Source organism: Zalophus californianus, chromosome 9 (assembly GCF_009762305.2).
Source record: "Zalophus californianus isolate mZalCal1 chromosome 9, mZalCal1.pri.v2, whole genome shotgun sequence".
Taxonomy (NCBI): Eukaryota; Metazoa; Chordata; class Mammalia; order Carnivora; family Otariidae; genus Zalophus; species Zalophus californianus.
The window spans coordinates 26,838,322-26,854,157 of record NC_045603.1 but is presented as its reverse complement, the minus strand read 5'-3'; the positions used below and the strand labels follow the sequence as shown (position 1 = coordinate 26,854,157).

At 39.2% G+C, this 15,836-nt stretch overlaps 1 protein-coding gene and 1 pseudogene across 3 annotated transcripts in view; both read left to right on the top strand.

The window, feature by feature from the left end:
- Positions 1-15,836, top strand: part of CRADD (CASP2 and RIPK1 domain containing adaptor with death domain) — a 176,622-nt gene that overhangs the window by 149,282 nt on the left and 11,504 nt on the right. The gene's annotated exons all lie outside the window — the stretch shown is intronic.
- LOC113922882 lies at positions 11,995-12,183 on the top strand (annotated as a pseudogene).

Sequence of the window (15,836 nt, the reverse complement as noted above, 5' to 3'; positions counted from 1 at the left end):
GATGTGATGATCCACGATTCATTGTTTGTGTGTAACACCCAGTGCTCCGTGCAGTACTGTGCCCTCCTTAATACCCATCACCGGGCTAACCCATCCCCCCACCCCCCCTCCCCTCTAGAACCCTCAGTTTGTTTCTCAGAGTCCATAGTCTCTCATGGTTCATCTCCCCACCCTGAGGCCCCTCCTTCATTTTCCCCTTCCTTCTCCTAGTGTCCTCCATGCTGTTCCTTATGTTCCACAAATAAGTGAAACCATATGATAACTGACTTTCTCTGCTTGACTTATTTCACTGAGCATAATCTCCTCCAGTCCCATCCATGTTGATGTAAAAGTTGGGTATTCATCCTTTCTGATGGCTGAGTGATATTCCATTGTATATATGGACCACATCTTCTTTATCCATTCGTCTGTTGAAGGGCATCTCGATTCTTCCCACAGTTTGGCTATTGTGGACACTGCTGCTATGAACATTGGGGTGCATATGGCCCTTCTTTTCACTACATCTGTGTCTTTTGGGTAAATACCCAGGAGTGCAATTGCTGGGTCATAGGGTAGCTCTATTCATTTTTTTTTTATAAGATTTTATTTATTTATTTGACAGAGAGAGACAGCGAGAGAGGGAACACAAGCAGGGGGAGCGGGAGAGGGAGAAGCAGGCTCCCCGCGGAGCAGGGAGCCCGATGCGGGGCTCAATCCCAGGACCCTGGGATCATGACCTGAGCCGAAGGCAGACGCTTAACGACTGAGCCACCCAGGCGACCCAGCTCTGTTCATTTTTTTTAAAACTACGGTCTTAAGATATTTCCTGGGAGCTGTTAGTACTAGACATGTGCTGGGTCCTCACTCTGAATAAGCCAGACACACAGTTTCTGTCTGACTAAAACTCATGGCTCACCGTGGTAGACGCCACGTGCTTTCCACAGACTATGTGTGTGCTCGCTTTGGGTGGAGCCTGCATTCAGGATCCCTGTCATCCCTGAGATTTGGGGTCCTGCCTCTCTGTCCGTATAATGGGCCGTCAGGTCGTCGGTGTGGAAGTGGTCTGTGTGACCAATGCTAATTCTGTGACACTGTCATCTTCCTTCTCTCTGATTCCAAACGGATGTGTTTTTGTCTGTTTGTCCGCGTGTTGTGCGTGTGCTAGGTTTCCACTGCATTTGCAGGCAATTAAAACATCTGCGCCTTTCCTCCAGAACAGCATTTAAGACAAGCTGAAAACATTCTGTACCTTATGCTTGATTTTCTAAGCTTGATAGGATGTCCCATTTCTCCCAACACACATTAAATCTTGTTAGTATCATTCCATCAATCCATTCCAAATTATTTTAATTCTTGATTATGTCGATCACCACATTCATAGTCCATTCCAATTGTGGGAAGGCAGCAACTTAAAAAATCTGCCTTCTATCCCTCTCCCCCAGTTGCTGGTAATAGGACTGGAAGTTTCACTTTTAAGATTATTGTTGTGTCATAGCTTTGAAAGATTTGGTTGGCAAGTTTACATGATCTTCATCTCCTTTTATTTCTTTGGTCTTATCGCTAAGCCGTTCAACCCGGTGGAGCTCCATCAAAGAAATGTACTTATAAGCACTTACTAGTGATCTTAACGTTCTTCTAGGCCGGTTCAGTACTGATAAGGAAAGCGTATCTATCGGAGTTGTTATTTTATAATTTATAATATGCAGTCAAAGCTTCTTCAGTTAACTCTCTTTTTACTGCCCAGGAACCAGCAGCAAAGATAGTATCAAGGGACCCTGGGGGCAGCTTGTTTCCTTTAGTTTGGGTATCAGTTTAAATATTGATGTTTTGATCTTGAAGACTAAAATAGAGTTACAGATATTTTTAAACAATTTTGAAAAATTTGAAGAACAGTCATCCGTGGGAAACAATGTGATTAAAGAGTTCATTTGCCTATTTAGAAAAGGGGAAAACCCAAAATTTATATTTGTATAATGGAACTTCCATATAAAGAAATCTTTAATGTCATTTTCTTGTCACCTGTGAGAAAAGCAGTGTTGTCATTAATGTTGAGAATTTGCATTAGTCACTTATATACTCTAGGTAATCTACAAGGCACTTTGGAATTTTGTCTCTCAACAACTACACTCTGTTTTTAATTTCAAAAGGTAGTTTTTAAGCACATGTTTCAATAAACCAAGTAATTTTTGCCACCTGCCAGTAAATTTGTAACTTGGAAATACTAGAAATAGGGCTGCATTATGACTTGCATGGGCTGGAGGCACTCTTGTCTTTGTGGCCCCTTCCTCCATAAAAAAGTATTAAAAATGAGGTTTTATGACTCTGTTGGTATAAAGATGAATATATTAATATTATGTATTCAAACATTTTCTTTGACCTGAAGTTCATTTTTTCTTCTCGTTTTAAAAGAAATTAAAACATTTTCACGGGCTTCAAAAAGTATTGTGGGCTCGCATGGGCTCTCATCCCTGTCCTCACTGTGCCTAATGGATAAATAGACTCTGATTAGCAGTTATTTTTCCTTTTCAGTTTATTAATTGTTCTTTTGTGTTTAATGCCCATATTTTTTTTTAAGTGGAACAAAACAACTTCATTTCTGTAGAGCATCTCTTTTAAACTCAATAAGCAGCTGAACATTTGGTGGGAATGACCTGTATCAGCTCTGACATTTATCAACAACTATTCTGAATAAGATATAGAAGACTTTTGAAGAAATTGGTAAAACAGAAATGTACATCCTTTACGTAGCCAGTTCAAACCAGCTACATGGCCTGAAGCTATCAGCATTTACCCATTTTGTAATTTCAAACAGGATATAATGATCATGAAATATCACATTTTCTTCCTCTCCTATAGCAATGTAAAGCCATGTTTATCCCTTTTTCCTATCTAGGGGTTTTAAGGTTTAACAATAGAAGGTCAAGTGTTATTATTCATTCATATTCTAGTAATGACTGCTATGTTTATAAAAATGATACATGTTCATTATAAAGAATCCAAGGAATGCAGAAAAGTATGAAGAAAAGATCACAAATCCTATCACTTAGAATTTAGCCTCAACAATAAGTGAATGTCCTGTTGGACATCTCTTTAAGCATGTGTGTAGATGGGAAGATGGATGGATGGATGGATGAAAGAAAGAAAGGAAAAAAAGAAAGCACGAAATGCTTTTAGAAAAGTAGAATTATATGATACATGCTGGTCTTTAAATTTAAAAACCATTACATTTAATTTTATTTGAATTTAAAGTAAAAGAAACGAGGTGAAAAGAAATTACTAAACTTTGAATAAACAGTTTTTTTTTTTTCACAGTAAGAAATGTTTTTGTTTTTGTTTTTTCTCTTCTGTGGTTAAGAGATGATGAAGAACTTGATATTTTTTTTTTGTTTTTTCTTCTCCCCCAATTATGTTTCTTGGTAGACATTAGTGCTGTTCACCCAGGTCTCTCCCCATCCTGGGATATAGGAGAATCGTACTTCCTCACTCCCTTCAAGTTAGGTATGACCTTGTGACTTGCTCTAGCCACAAACTGTGAACGGAAGTGAGCAGAAGGTCACTTAGGGATTGATGTATTTGGTTGCCAGATCTCTTACTCTTACCCTTTCTTTCCGTCTTGGTGAGCATGGATACTCATGTGAATGTGAAGAAGCATAATATCAATGCAGCATAGAATGCAGAACCATGCCATGTGGGCCTACAGTGGTGGGCATGTGAGAGAGAAGTGAAATCTTGTTCTGTTAAGTCACTGAGATTTAGGGCTTCTTTCCTACCATAGATAACAGTCCATCCTGACTGTTGCCATGTCCTTTAGAAAGTGTTGATTTCCTCTCTGCCATGATAGATGAGATCATTGGCGCTCTCACTGTCTTTCCTTCTTCCCTTCTGGATTTTGGTTAGTTACATTGCTATCACAAAGTCAAGATACAATATTTATATTCTATTCTATAACTTTAATTTTGATCATGTGTATTATTTTAATATAGTCCAGGTATATAGCATTGTCAAGACTTTCGGGGCACCTGGGTGGCTTAGTCCATTAAGTGTCTGCCTTCAGCTCGGGTCACGATCGCAGGGTCCTGGGATTGAGCCCCACATCAGGCTCTCTGCTCAGTGGGGAGTCTGCTTCTCCCTCTTCCCTTCCCTCTGTGCTCTCCCTCTCTCTCTCTCTTTCAAATATATAAAATCTTAAAAAAAAAAAAGATTGTTCTGAGCCTTCTTTTAAAAGTCTTCACAACGAGTTCTTGAGTTTTTATTACTGGTTCACTACTGATTACCTATATATTTGGAAATCATCTTGGCTAAGAATGATATTCATAGACTATACTTTATTCCCCTTAGAATTTTGGAGGAATTGCTTTATTATCTTTTGCATTTAAAGTACTGTTGAAAATTTAACTGACTTTCTCCTCCTTGTAGGCAACTTGCTTTTTCTGCTTGAAGAATTATTTTATTGGACCTGGAAATTCAATTATTTAGCCAGAATATGTCTCACCATTGATGTATTCTCTATCAGTTATTCCTGAAACACAGTATTCTCTTTCATCTTAGAGGTTCTGTTGCTTATTCATTTTAGGGATATTTTCTTGTTTTAGATCTTTGAATACTTTGGGCTGGGTTTTCTACTTCAGGGATGCCCATTAACCTTTCAATGGATTGTATTTTTCTCTCCTCCATAGTCATCATTTTTCTCCAATTACTTTAAATTCTGCCTTTTATCTCTGTTTACCTCAAGTCTTTCCTGAATATAGATAAGTTGGATCATGTTAATTCTGTGGTATTTCCAATTTATGAATTTCACGATGATGCTGTTTTGGTCCTTAGTTTATCATTTTAGTATAACAAGCTTCTTTTAAAATCTCATTTTGTTATTTGATTATCTCATTGTTAAGCTCTTGTTTTACTGTATTCATGTTCCTATTATACTTTTATTAAGTTGTTTTATGACAAAATGCTTTCTCTTATTTTTGGGAACTGTGGATTTTGGGGGTTTTTGTCAGTTTTTTTTTTTTTTTTCCACATAATACTTCCTTTTTAAATCCTTGTTACTCTAGTTTGTTACTCATTTGCCATTCCATTTCATTCTGTCTTGTACATGATGGAGCAACTGGGTTCTGCCTTTGGTGCCGGGGTGATTTCTCCTTGACCGCCTTCTGACCCCTTGGGGGACTGGCTATTTCCTATTCTTTAGCTTAAGGGCACATGTAGGCAAAAGAGTCAGGGCAGGGGAGTGAGCTCAGCTGAGCTGTTTGTTGGGATGTTGAACACCTGTGCCCAACTGTCTTTGCTGAGACCATGTGAAGTGTCTTGTCACTTCTGCTAGGGATAGTCAGTCCTTGTTCCCATTTCTGATCTTCCCATACCTCCGTGTAGCAGTTACCATCCTCACTCTACCGAAGTCAGAAGAGAAATTCATTCCTCTCCCAGATTTGGGGATATTAGAGTGAATCTCTCAGTTGTTTGTTGAATAATCAGTACAGCTTCAGGGAATCAGGAATTGGAAGGGGTTCTGCCATCTTTTTTTGTTGGCTTATTTTTGTTACCTTTTGTTCATTTCTTTAAATATTCGAGAGGATGAGGACTGGAACCGGCTTCAATTTGCCATTTTTAGCCAGAAGCCATCTTGGAATCTGTCTTTCTAGCTCTCTTCAAATTAAACATGGATGTGGCCCAGTTCAGTATAGAAAGTGGGTAGCTGCTTACGCTTAACCTTGACAATATTTTATTATTATGGAGTCATGCCCTCTTTTTATTTTCTATTCAGTGCCAGATTATGCAATATAATTTCTTTGGTTTTTGAATGCTAAGTAACCTAAAAGTGGGAGCACTTAGTTAACACTCTAGCCATAGAGTAGAAAGCAGAGCTAAGTGAATATATTGTAATTGTAATGGATCATTGCTTTTAATTTGTTTATTTATCCAACAACATTCATTTATGTAGTGAGTGCTGACTATGTGCTAGGTACTATTTTGGGTGCCTGGAATACATCATTGAACAAAAACCAACAAAGCTCTCCTGCCTGTGAGGAGCTTCCATTCTAGCAGAGATGGGATGAGTGTGTGGGGTGAGGACAGATAGCAACAAATACAGTGCATCCGTGGGCTATATATCAGAAAGTAATATGTAGATATAGGGGATCACAGAGTGGAATGGGTGTTGTGATTAAGAACATGGTGGTCAGTGGGGGTGGGAGGAGGCTCTATTTGATGGAGGGAGTCTGCGGAAGAGTATTCCAGGGAGAGGGACCAGCTAGGGCAAGGCCCTAAGGTTCCAGGCTGGCTGGTGGTTTCGAGGAGCAGGGTGAATGGCAAATTAATGGAGCTGAGTCAGGTCTGTGCAAGTACATGAGAAAAATTAATGGCCCAGCAAGTTGCAACATAAACTTTTAAAGTTTTTGTACTATTTTGAAAAAATTGATTCTACCAACATTCACTAGGTGTTTGTTTGTTTGTTTTTGCTATGGGAGGATAAGTTTCCATCTGTGATCTTTAAAAAGCAGAAACAAATTAGCAAAAACCATGATTAAAACCGCAAAAGTCTGTTCTGTCTAGAAGACATATAGGGAAGAGTAATGCAACAATAAATGAATAGTTGTTCACTACTGAGAAATCAAAAAACAAGATCTGTAGAAAATAAAATTGCTTTAAAAAAAGATAGTATAACCTGTTATATCTAAATGAGACTTTGCCGATCATCTGGTTTTACTTTTTACAAATGAGAAAACAATCTGAGAGAGGCTAAATGTCTTACCCTAAGTTATATGGCTAGTTGATGGCAGATTCAAATTTAGATAGGACCCATGCCTGCTAATTCTCAGCCCCGAGCTGTGGCCACCCTATCTCCCGCCTTTTATTTCAGTGAGAACTCAATTATTGCTAATAGTTTTGTTGTTGACCTTCCATGGACTTGATAGTCAAATCAAGTTTTCCATTACAGTAAGTATGATTTACTTGTATTTTGCAACAGGGCCTTGTTATTTAAGTGGGCGGTCACTTCATCATCCTGGAATTGGTTTTAGAAAGACCAGTTTATTTCTTCACCTCTCTGTGAGGACCACATTGTTCTCTGTGATTATCCATCAGAACAAGTGGTTCTAATTAGTTTTCTTTTCAAGGTGCTTTTCTTTCATTTCCAGGCAGCCAGTCCCTCAGCCAAAGGGATTTCTCTGCCCAGCCGCTGCACTCAGGGACTGGGGTTCACGTGGGCCCTGGGAGGTGGCCGGTCAGGTTGGCTTTCTCAGGTTGGTAGCATCCCCAACCTCTCCATTCCCTTCCCTCCCACAATAAACCGTTCTTTCTGTCTCAAATACATTCTTTCATTTGTGTGTGTTTCCACTAATGGTGTTGTTTTGAAATATATATTTTAAAATTTGCAATGTTATAGGTCTCCTTTTTTTTTTAAGTATTTTCTTTATTTATTTGAGAGAGACAGAGATAGTGAGAGAGAGCATGAGCGGGAAGAAGGGAGAGAAGCAGACTCCCCGCTGAGCAGGGAGCTCGATATGGGGCTCGATCCCAGGACCCTGGGATCATGACCTGAGCCGAAGGCAGACACTTAACCCACTGAGCCACCCAGGCGCCCCAGTCTCCTCCTTTTTCTTACATTTTTGCTTTATCCTAACTGTCCAGCGTTCCCTTTGTGGTCCCTCGTTTGTCTCTTCCCCTAGTAATGAGCTCAGAGATTGCTTCCAGCAACTTTCTTCCCACAGCATTCAGAAATGACCCTTCATGAATCTGTATGAGAATTTTTCTGGGATCTATAAACCCCAAAACAGGAACACTGGGTTATAAGGCATATGTATACTTCCTAGCACAAACAGTGCAACTTTGTATAAACAGCCTTCTACATGTCCCTTAATGGTTTCAGAGTTTTTCTCAGGTACATATACATAGGAACAAGATCATGTACCACATTCCAATTTACCCCCATGCGTACTTGCTTGTGGAATGGCTGCCCAGTCCTCATTTCCACCAGCGGTGAATATGGTTCCAGCATCTCCACATCTCTGCCAAAACTTGGTATTGTCTCGATTTCTAGGCACGTAAAAGAATTTATCATGATTATTTCCATTGTTATTTCTTAAATTTCTGGGTTTGAGCATCTCTTTTTTGTTTCCTCTAATTTGAGTCACCTTGTCATATCTTCATCCTTTTTTCTATGGAGGTGCTCATCTTTCGCCTCTTGGGTTTCAGGAGTACCTTGGACAGTCCCGATAGTCTGGCCTCCTGGGTTTTACACATTAACAAGTATCTTTGTCCACTCTGCTCTGTCATCTTGGGTGGTGGTTTCCTTCATTGAGCAGAAATCTTTAATTTTGATGGAAAAAAATTCACCTTTTGGGAATTCTTTTAAAAAGACACTTCCCACTGCTAGTCATAAAGATAATCTCCATTATTTTTATTAACTTTGCAGCTTTACCTTCTATGTTTTACCTTTATCCACACAGATTTCATCACTGTTTGTGATGTGATATAAAAGTACAGTTTTATTTTTCTCTGTATAATTAGTTTTCCCCAGTTTGGAGAAAGCCTCTCCTTTCCCTATTGTAAAATTTTAATTGTTATTACAAGAATTGTCATGTTTATGTTATAATAATGTCATCCCACCCAGGGCACAAAGGACTCTCCATTTATTCAGATCTTGCTTTATGTCTTTTAATTAATGCTTAAAATTTCCCCATTGAGGTCTTATGTGATCTTTGCTAATTTAATTTCTAGATACTTTATAGTTTTTATGAGTTATTTTATTTTTTGTCATATTTTGTGTTTGATTGGTTTTTGTTTTGTTACCTGGCAATAACTCTTAATTGTTCTAGTGGACTGTCTTCTTTTTTTTTTTTTTTAAGATTTATCGTTTATTTGAGAGAGAGAGTGAGTGGGAGGCAAGGGCAGAGGGAGAGCAAGAGAGTCTCAAGCAGACTCCGTGCTCACTGTGGAGTCCAAAGTGGGGCTCAGTCTCACGACGCTGAGATCATGACCCAAGCCAAAACCGAGTCAGATGCTTAATTGACTGTGCCACCTGGGCATCTCTCTAATGGATTATCTATTGATCCTGGCCTTTTCTTACATATTAGATCAAATGGTCTGAAAATAGTGATAGTTTTATCTCTTCCCTTCAAATGCTTATACCTAACTTCTTTTTTTTCTTTGTAGCTCTGGTTAGTACCTTCACTACTATATACAATAGTAATGGTGACATTGGGCATCCTTGTTTTGTTTCTGCCCTTAAAGGGAAAATGTTTAAAGGATATCTATTAAATCGGATGCTTATTGAAAGGCTTTTATAATCTTCACCAAGTTAAATAGGTTCCCCATATTCCTAATTTTTAAAGAAATCTTTTTAAGAAATCATAAATATGTGTCAAATTTTATCAAATCCTTTTTTGTACCTATTAAGATAATAGTGACTTATCTCTTTGGACTACTGATATATTGAATTAATTGATCTTGTGATATTAAAATTACTGTAATCCTGGGATAAATTCTACTTGTTCACAATATATTATTTTAAATAGATCTTTTTTACTCAGTTAACATTTAGGATTTTTACATCCAAAATAATAATTGAAGAAAACCTGTAATTTTTCTTTTCTTGTATTCTCCTTATCCTGTTTGGAACAAAAAGTAAAGCAGCCTAATAAAATATGCTATAGAACTTTTGTTATTTTTCTATTTCCTAGAACAACTTATAGACGAGAGGAAATTAAATGTTTCATGAACATTTGATAGAGCTCACCAGTAAAACTGTCTGGGCCTAGAGCTCTTTAGCAGGGGAAGGCTTTGATTGCCATTTCAATGTATTTAATACTTAGGTCTATTCAAGTTTTCTATTTTTTCCTGCACCAATTTTGGCATTTTATATATATATCCCAGTATCGGTTCATCTAGATTTTAAAAATGTATTAGTATACTTGTGTTTATAGTTTATTGCTCAGCAAATTTTCACTCCTAATGCCCTGTGAGAACATTTAATACCCTGTCCTGTTGGTCTTGGGCTTGACCACATGCCTTGCTTTGGTCAATGGAACATCAGTGGACTCAGCCTGCAGAGGCCTTACATGACCTTGAGGCAGGGGTTAGCCTTTTGCTCCTAAAAGGTGGCTACACTAGAAAGGGGCAGTCTCTTAGCTCAACTTTTTCTCTGGTCCAGCAAACCTAAAGCATATGATACTCCCATCAGTGATAGTGGTTCACTGCAGCAATGAGTTGGGAAGGGCAATGTATTACCAAATTCTGCAAAGGAATGTATATAGTTTTTTTAAAAGTGCAACCCCATATCCAACCGAGTCACTGTTATAAGGAACTCATATGTACTTACACCTCTGGTTATGTCACAAAATAACTGAAGTTTAAAAAGGAATTTTATAGGGGGAGCCTTGGTGGCTCAGTAGGTTAAGTGATCTGCCTTCGGCTCAGGTCATGATCCCGGGGTCCTGGGATTGATCCTGGGGTCCTACAGTCGATCCCCAGGTCTGGCTCTCTGCTCAGTGGGGAGCTTTGTGCTCTCTTGCGCTCTCTCTCTCTCACATAAATAAACAAAATATCTTTTTTTAAGTAATTTTATAATTAAAATCCTTTCTGTTATTGTAGATTCCTGAGCATAGATTTATCTGAGTCTCCTAGCTGCTACTTATGGGTCTGCTATGCCTTTCCTTTACTCCATAATCTTCAGTCTTTGAACTGTGCTTTTGGATCCTGTATAGTTCCTCTTTTTTAGGTCTCCATTAAGGTGGCCACATATTGTAGAATATAGATCAAAAAGAGGAGGTTGACCAGACAGGAAGATGGGCTTGCAGACTTTCCTTCACTTGGAGATTGCACACTCAGCCAGGATAGACCAGAGGGTGCTGTCCATACAAAGATTTGTTGGAAGAAATGACTTCTTTTTCTGGTACAAACAAAAAAGTCAGAAGCACATAGCTAGTGGAGATGGTGAATTGGAAACTTGACTTGGAAGAACTTTTTTAACAATATGATGAGTTTTTTTTTTCCATTCCTTCCCCTGTGATCCTCTATTTTGTTTCTTAAATTCCACATTTGAGCGAAATCATATAATTGTCTTTCTCTTAACTATGGGAAACAAACTGAGGGTTGCTAGAGGGGAGGTAGATGGGGGGATGGGGTAACTGGGTTATGGGCATTAAGGAGGGCACGTGATGTGATGACCACTAGGTGTTATACGCAACTGATAAATTACTGAACTCTACCTCTGAAACTAATAATACACTATATGTTAATTAATAGAATTTAAATAAAATTAAATTTAAGGGGCGCCTGGGTGGCTCAGATGGTTAAGCGTCTGCCTTCGGCTCAGGTCATGATCCCGGGTCCTGGGATTGAGTCCCGCATCGGGCTCCCTGCTCCTTGGGAGCCTGCTTCTCCCTCTGCTTCTCTCTCTCTCTCTCTCTCTCCCTCTCTCATGAATAAATAAATAAAATCTTTAAAAAAATTAAATTAAATTAAATTAAAAAAAAGAATGTGATAAGTTACCGTACATCGAGTTCTATATTGTGCTCAGCAAGGGGCTAAAGGTCGGAGGAAGGCAAGAAATAGAAGACATGATCTCTGCCCATAAGGAGCTTGGGAGACAGAAGCATCCTATAAGAAACAAAAAAGTTAAGTGTGAATCTTTTAGACCTGACTCTAAATGCAATAGGAATTGGAAAGGAGATTTTTCGTGGTTAATTAGGTATGAAAGAGGGAGGAGGAGGTAGTTGGAGATATAATGACCACAGAGATGGGAGGGTGGAAGGATGGAGGGCACACAGGGAGATGGGAAGTGGGGTGTTTATCCCTTCAAATGGATGGCTTCATTGTGGTAGATGGGCTTGGTAGAGAATGTTGTTTTGTTTGAAACATGGGAGTTTTAACTTCACTGAGAATGGGATTAAAGAGTTGGATTCAAGATTTAGAATCTGTATAAGAGAGAACATTCTGTCAGTATAAGAGGAGCTAACTCCCTGCTTAAGATATTTAAAACTAGTTGAGGCTCTCTTCCAGGCTCAGTCCAGTGTCAGCATGGCCTGAGGAAATCAGCGAGAACTTGCCCGCCAGAAAAACATGAAGAAATCCCAGGAAATTAGCAAGGGAAAAAGAAAAGAGGATAGCTTGACCACCTCTCAGAGAAAGCAGAGGGACTCTGAGATAATGCAACAAAAGCAGAAGGTAGCTAATGAGAAGAAGTCTATGCAGACGAGAGAAAAATGATGACTGGAAAAACCTGGGTGTTATTGCCAACTAGGTGTATCATAAGCTCTAAGGTCAAAGTTTTGTGGAGGAAACAGTCATATGTTATATCCTTATAAAACCATTTTAAACTTTACCTTTCAGCCTGACTTAGTGTAATGTTTCAGAACCATTCTTTAAAGAATAAAACACTAACCATTCATGTGAAAAAAAAAAAAACTAGTTGATACTTAAGTCACAGTATCTGGTGGTTCTTAACCAGGCACAGTACTGCCTCACCCCAGGGTATGTGGACTTGTGTGCTCAGGCAGAGCTGCAGGCCACGGATGAGAAACGCCCTGCATAATGGATGGCCCTGCCTGAAATGCCCGTGATACACTTGGTGAGAAACACCAGACTTCCCACACTTCAGTCATTCGGGTTCTACTGGCACAATTTTTGCTATATCTTTGTACCACCTGTACTGCTAACTTACTGCTTTTATTTAAATTTACTTTTTATTTAAAAATTTACTTTTCTTTTTTTATTATTTTTGTGTCATTCTATATCTGCTTTTTAACTTTTATTTACTTATCTTAGTTCTTGCAGTCATGAGTCTGAAATGTTATTTATACTTTTCTAACTGTATTAAAATAGATACATGACTGTTCTAATACAGAATGTTCACCCGTGGACCACCTGATATCCTCTTGTACACTGCTTGTGGTATGCACATCAAGCTCTGAGAAACAGTGGCCAGATGGTCACAGTGGATTAATTCATAGCTTGACCTGATTTTATATAGTATTTCCTTGGATGTTGACACTAAAACCTTGGGACTCTCATTTTTTCAGGAAGTTCGCATTCAGCAGAATTCAGGCATTGGAAGGGCCTCGTGAGGATACTTCTGCTCGAGGTCAGACAGTACAAACAGCTGTTATTGTCTCCTCATGTCTGGAAAGTCTCCTTGGAAGGGCTTGACGTGCTTTGGCTAAGTAGTGCTTCTGTGCCAGTTATCTTTGCTCCAGTCTGCGTCCCCAGACTGCAAGCCATCTCCCAGTTATGGGGCAGTATTCCCAAGGGATATGTGACCCTAAAAGTGCGGGGGAATGCAAGCAAATACTGCCCTCACTCCCAAATAATTGGCCCAAAGCCTATGTTGCATTAAGAGTTGGCCAGGAGTCAGAATGATGATGGAGTAGCGGAACCACAGAGGCTCCCTCCCCAGCACCCAATGAACTGAACCAAAAAGCAGTTAAGAACAGAAACATTCGCCAGCATCAACCAAACAAACAAAAAAACCCAACCAATCACAACTTTATGGCAAAGGAAGGCAACACCCCACCCGACCCTTCAGAAGCAGTCCTGGGAAAAGAAGGGAAGGGTACAAAATCCTAAGGACCCCTACTAATTCAGATCGGTATGGAAGAAGCTGGTGGGGGAGGTGAGTAGATGGCCTTGGTAAATGTCAGGAGACATCATCAGCAGAGGCAGGAGGGCAACCCAGGGCAGGCCATCTCTGCATTGAGCTACAGGAAAGAGACCGTAGGAGTGCGTGCGCCCTGGCTAGGCAGAGCAGGCTGTGGTATAAGACATTTCATTGGCTTCCAAAAGAGAGAACAGCACACTGGACCCCCAGCCAGGGCAGGCCTAGTGCTCCTACCTCTCCTCCATGGCGGAACACCACGTAGAAAGCATCAGCCAACCACAAATTGTAGCTCAGAGGGAGAGAGTGTCAAGGATACCTTGGCTTACTATAAAAGAGCTCTGGATAGAGTGTTCACGTTAAATGTGAGCAAGATGAAGATAAGTGTCATGACAACTACGTGAAAATGCTACAGCAGAATAAAGACAGGAACATGGATTGCAAAAAGTAAACATACAGCCAGTTGGGCCTGAGTGGAAACCCAAAGCAAGAAAACTCAACCTCACAAGTATTTCGTGCTATCGGAGAGCTCAGGATCAGTTCAGTGGAAATAAAAACTCAATATCGTTATGATAAAACAAGAATGAGATTTTTAAAAAAATTTTTATTTTTAATTGTGATAAAATATCTATAACATGAAACTTGCTGTCTTTTCCATTTTTAGGTGTACAGTTCAGTAGTGTTAAGTGCATTCACATTGTGCAGCCAACCTCCAGAACTCTTTTCGTTTTGCAAAACTGACTACCCATTAAACAATTCCCCATTCCCCCCCACCCTCTCCCCTGGTAACCACCGTTCTTTCCATCTTAATGAATTTGACTACTGCAGGTGCCTCATAGGAATGGGATCATAGAGGACTTGTCCTTTGGTGACTGGCTTATTTCACTTAGCATAATGTTTTCAAGTCTCACCCATGTTGTAGTTTGAGTCAGAATGTTTTCCCTTTTAAGACTGAATAATATTCTAATCTATAATATACCACATTTTGTTTCTCCTTCCATTCCTTGATAGACACTTGGGTCACTTCCACTTTTTGCTATTGAGAACAATGCTGCTATGAAGATGGGTGTATAAATATCCCTTTGAGTCACCTGCTTTCAGGCCTTTTGGGTATATTACCCAGAATTAGAACTGCTAGATTGTATGATAATTCCATGCTTCATTGTTTAAGGAGCCACCATACTCTTTTCCATAGCAGCTGTGCCATTTTACATCCTCACCAACACTTGTTATTTGGGGTTTTTTTTTTGACAATAGCTATCCTAATGAATATGAAGTGGAATGGGATTTTTAAAAGACACACTGAAGAGGGGTACCTGGATGGTCCAGTTAGTTAAGTGTCTGACTCTTGGTTTTAGCTCAGGTCGAGATCTCAGGGTTATGAGATTGAGCCCTGTGTTGGGCTCTGCTCTCAGTGACGAGTCTGCTTGGGATTCTCTCCCTCTCCCTCTGCCCCTCCTGCTGATGTTCTCTCTCTCTCTCTCTCTAAAAATAAATGAATAAATCTTTAAAAAAAAGATAGATTGAGGAGCCAAGAAAAGAAATTGAGGAAAAAACACAGTACAAGTTTTGAACCAGAAAAGAACAAAACAAAATAAAACAGCATAAACATCACCAAACATCAAATGAATGGCATAGGGGAAAAGCATGAGATGATCACAGGAAAGGAGTTAAAGTAATAAGACAGAAAATGACAGCTATGGTGGATGGGGAAAGCCATCTAGCATCTGGGGCAGAAAAAGAATGCAGAGATATGACACAGGAAAATTTTTCTGGAAGGGAGAAAGAGCTAAATCTTTGGTCAGAAGATCATGTGACATATCTTAAAAAGCAAATAGAGAATGACCAAGATATACCCTGATCTAAAGCTTCAGGACTGTAAGCCCCAGGCTGAAAAAGCAAGTTATACAAAATGGGGGATGGCGAAATTGGTGTCAATTCTCCGTACCAACATTCCCTTCCATAAAATAGGAGCATGATCTACAAACTTGTGAGAGGAATAGAATTACTTAAATAATGTAAAATTTTATTTATAATTTAAAGCATAATATTGAAATAATATGAAATTGTTTTCACAAATGTTATTATTCAACAATGAAAGCAGTAAGCAGACAGTCTTGATCTGAAGGAACTAGAGGAATGTAGTGACCATGAGCATTTCTTGATAAAAATTACCTTATGATGAAATTGACCCAAATGACTCAAATCAATGGGTGATGGGTATTAAGGAAGGCACTTGTTATGATGAGCGCTGGGTGTTATATGTAAG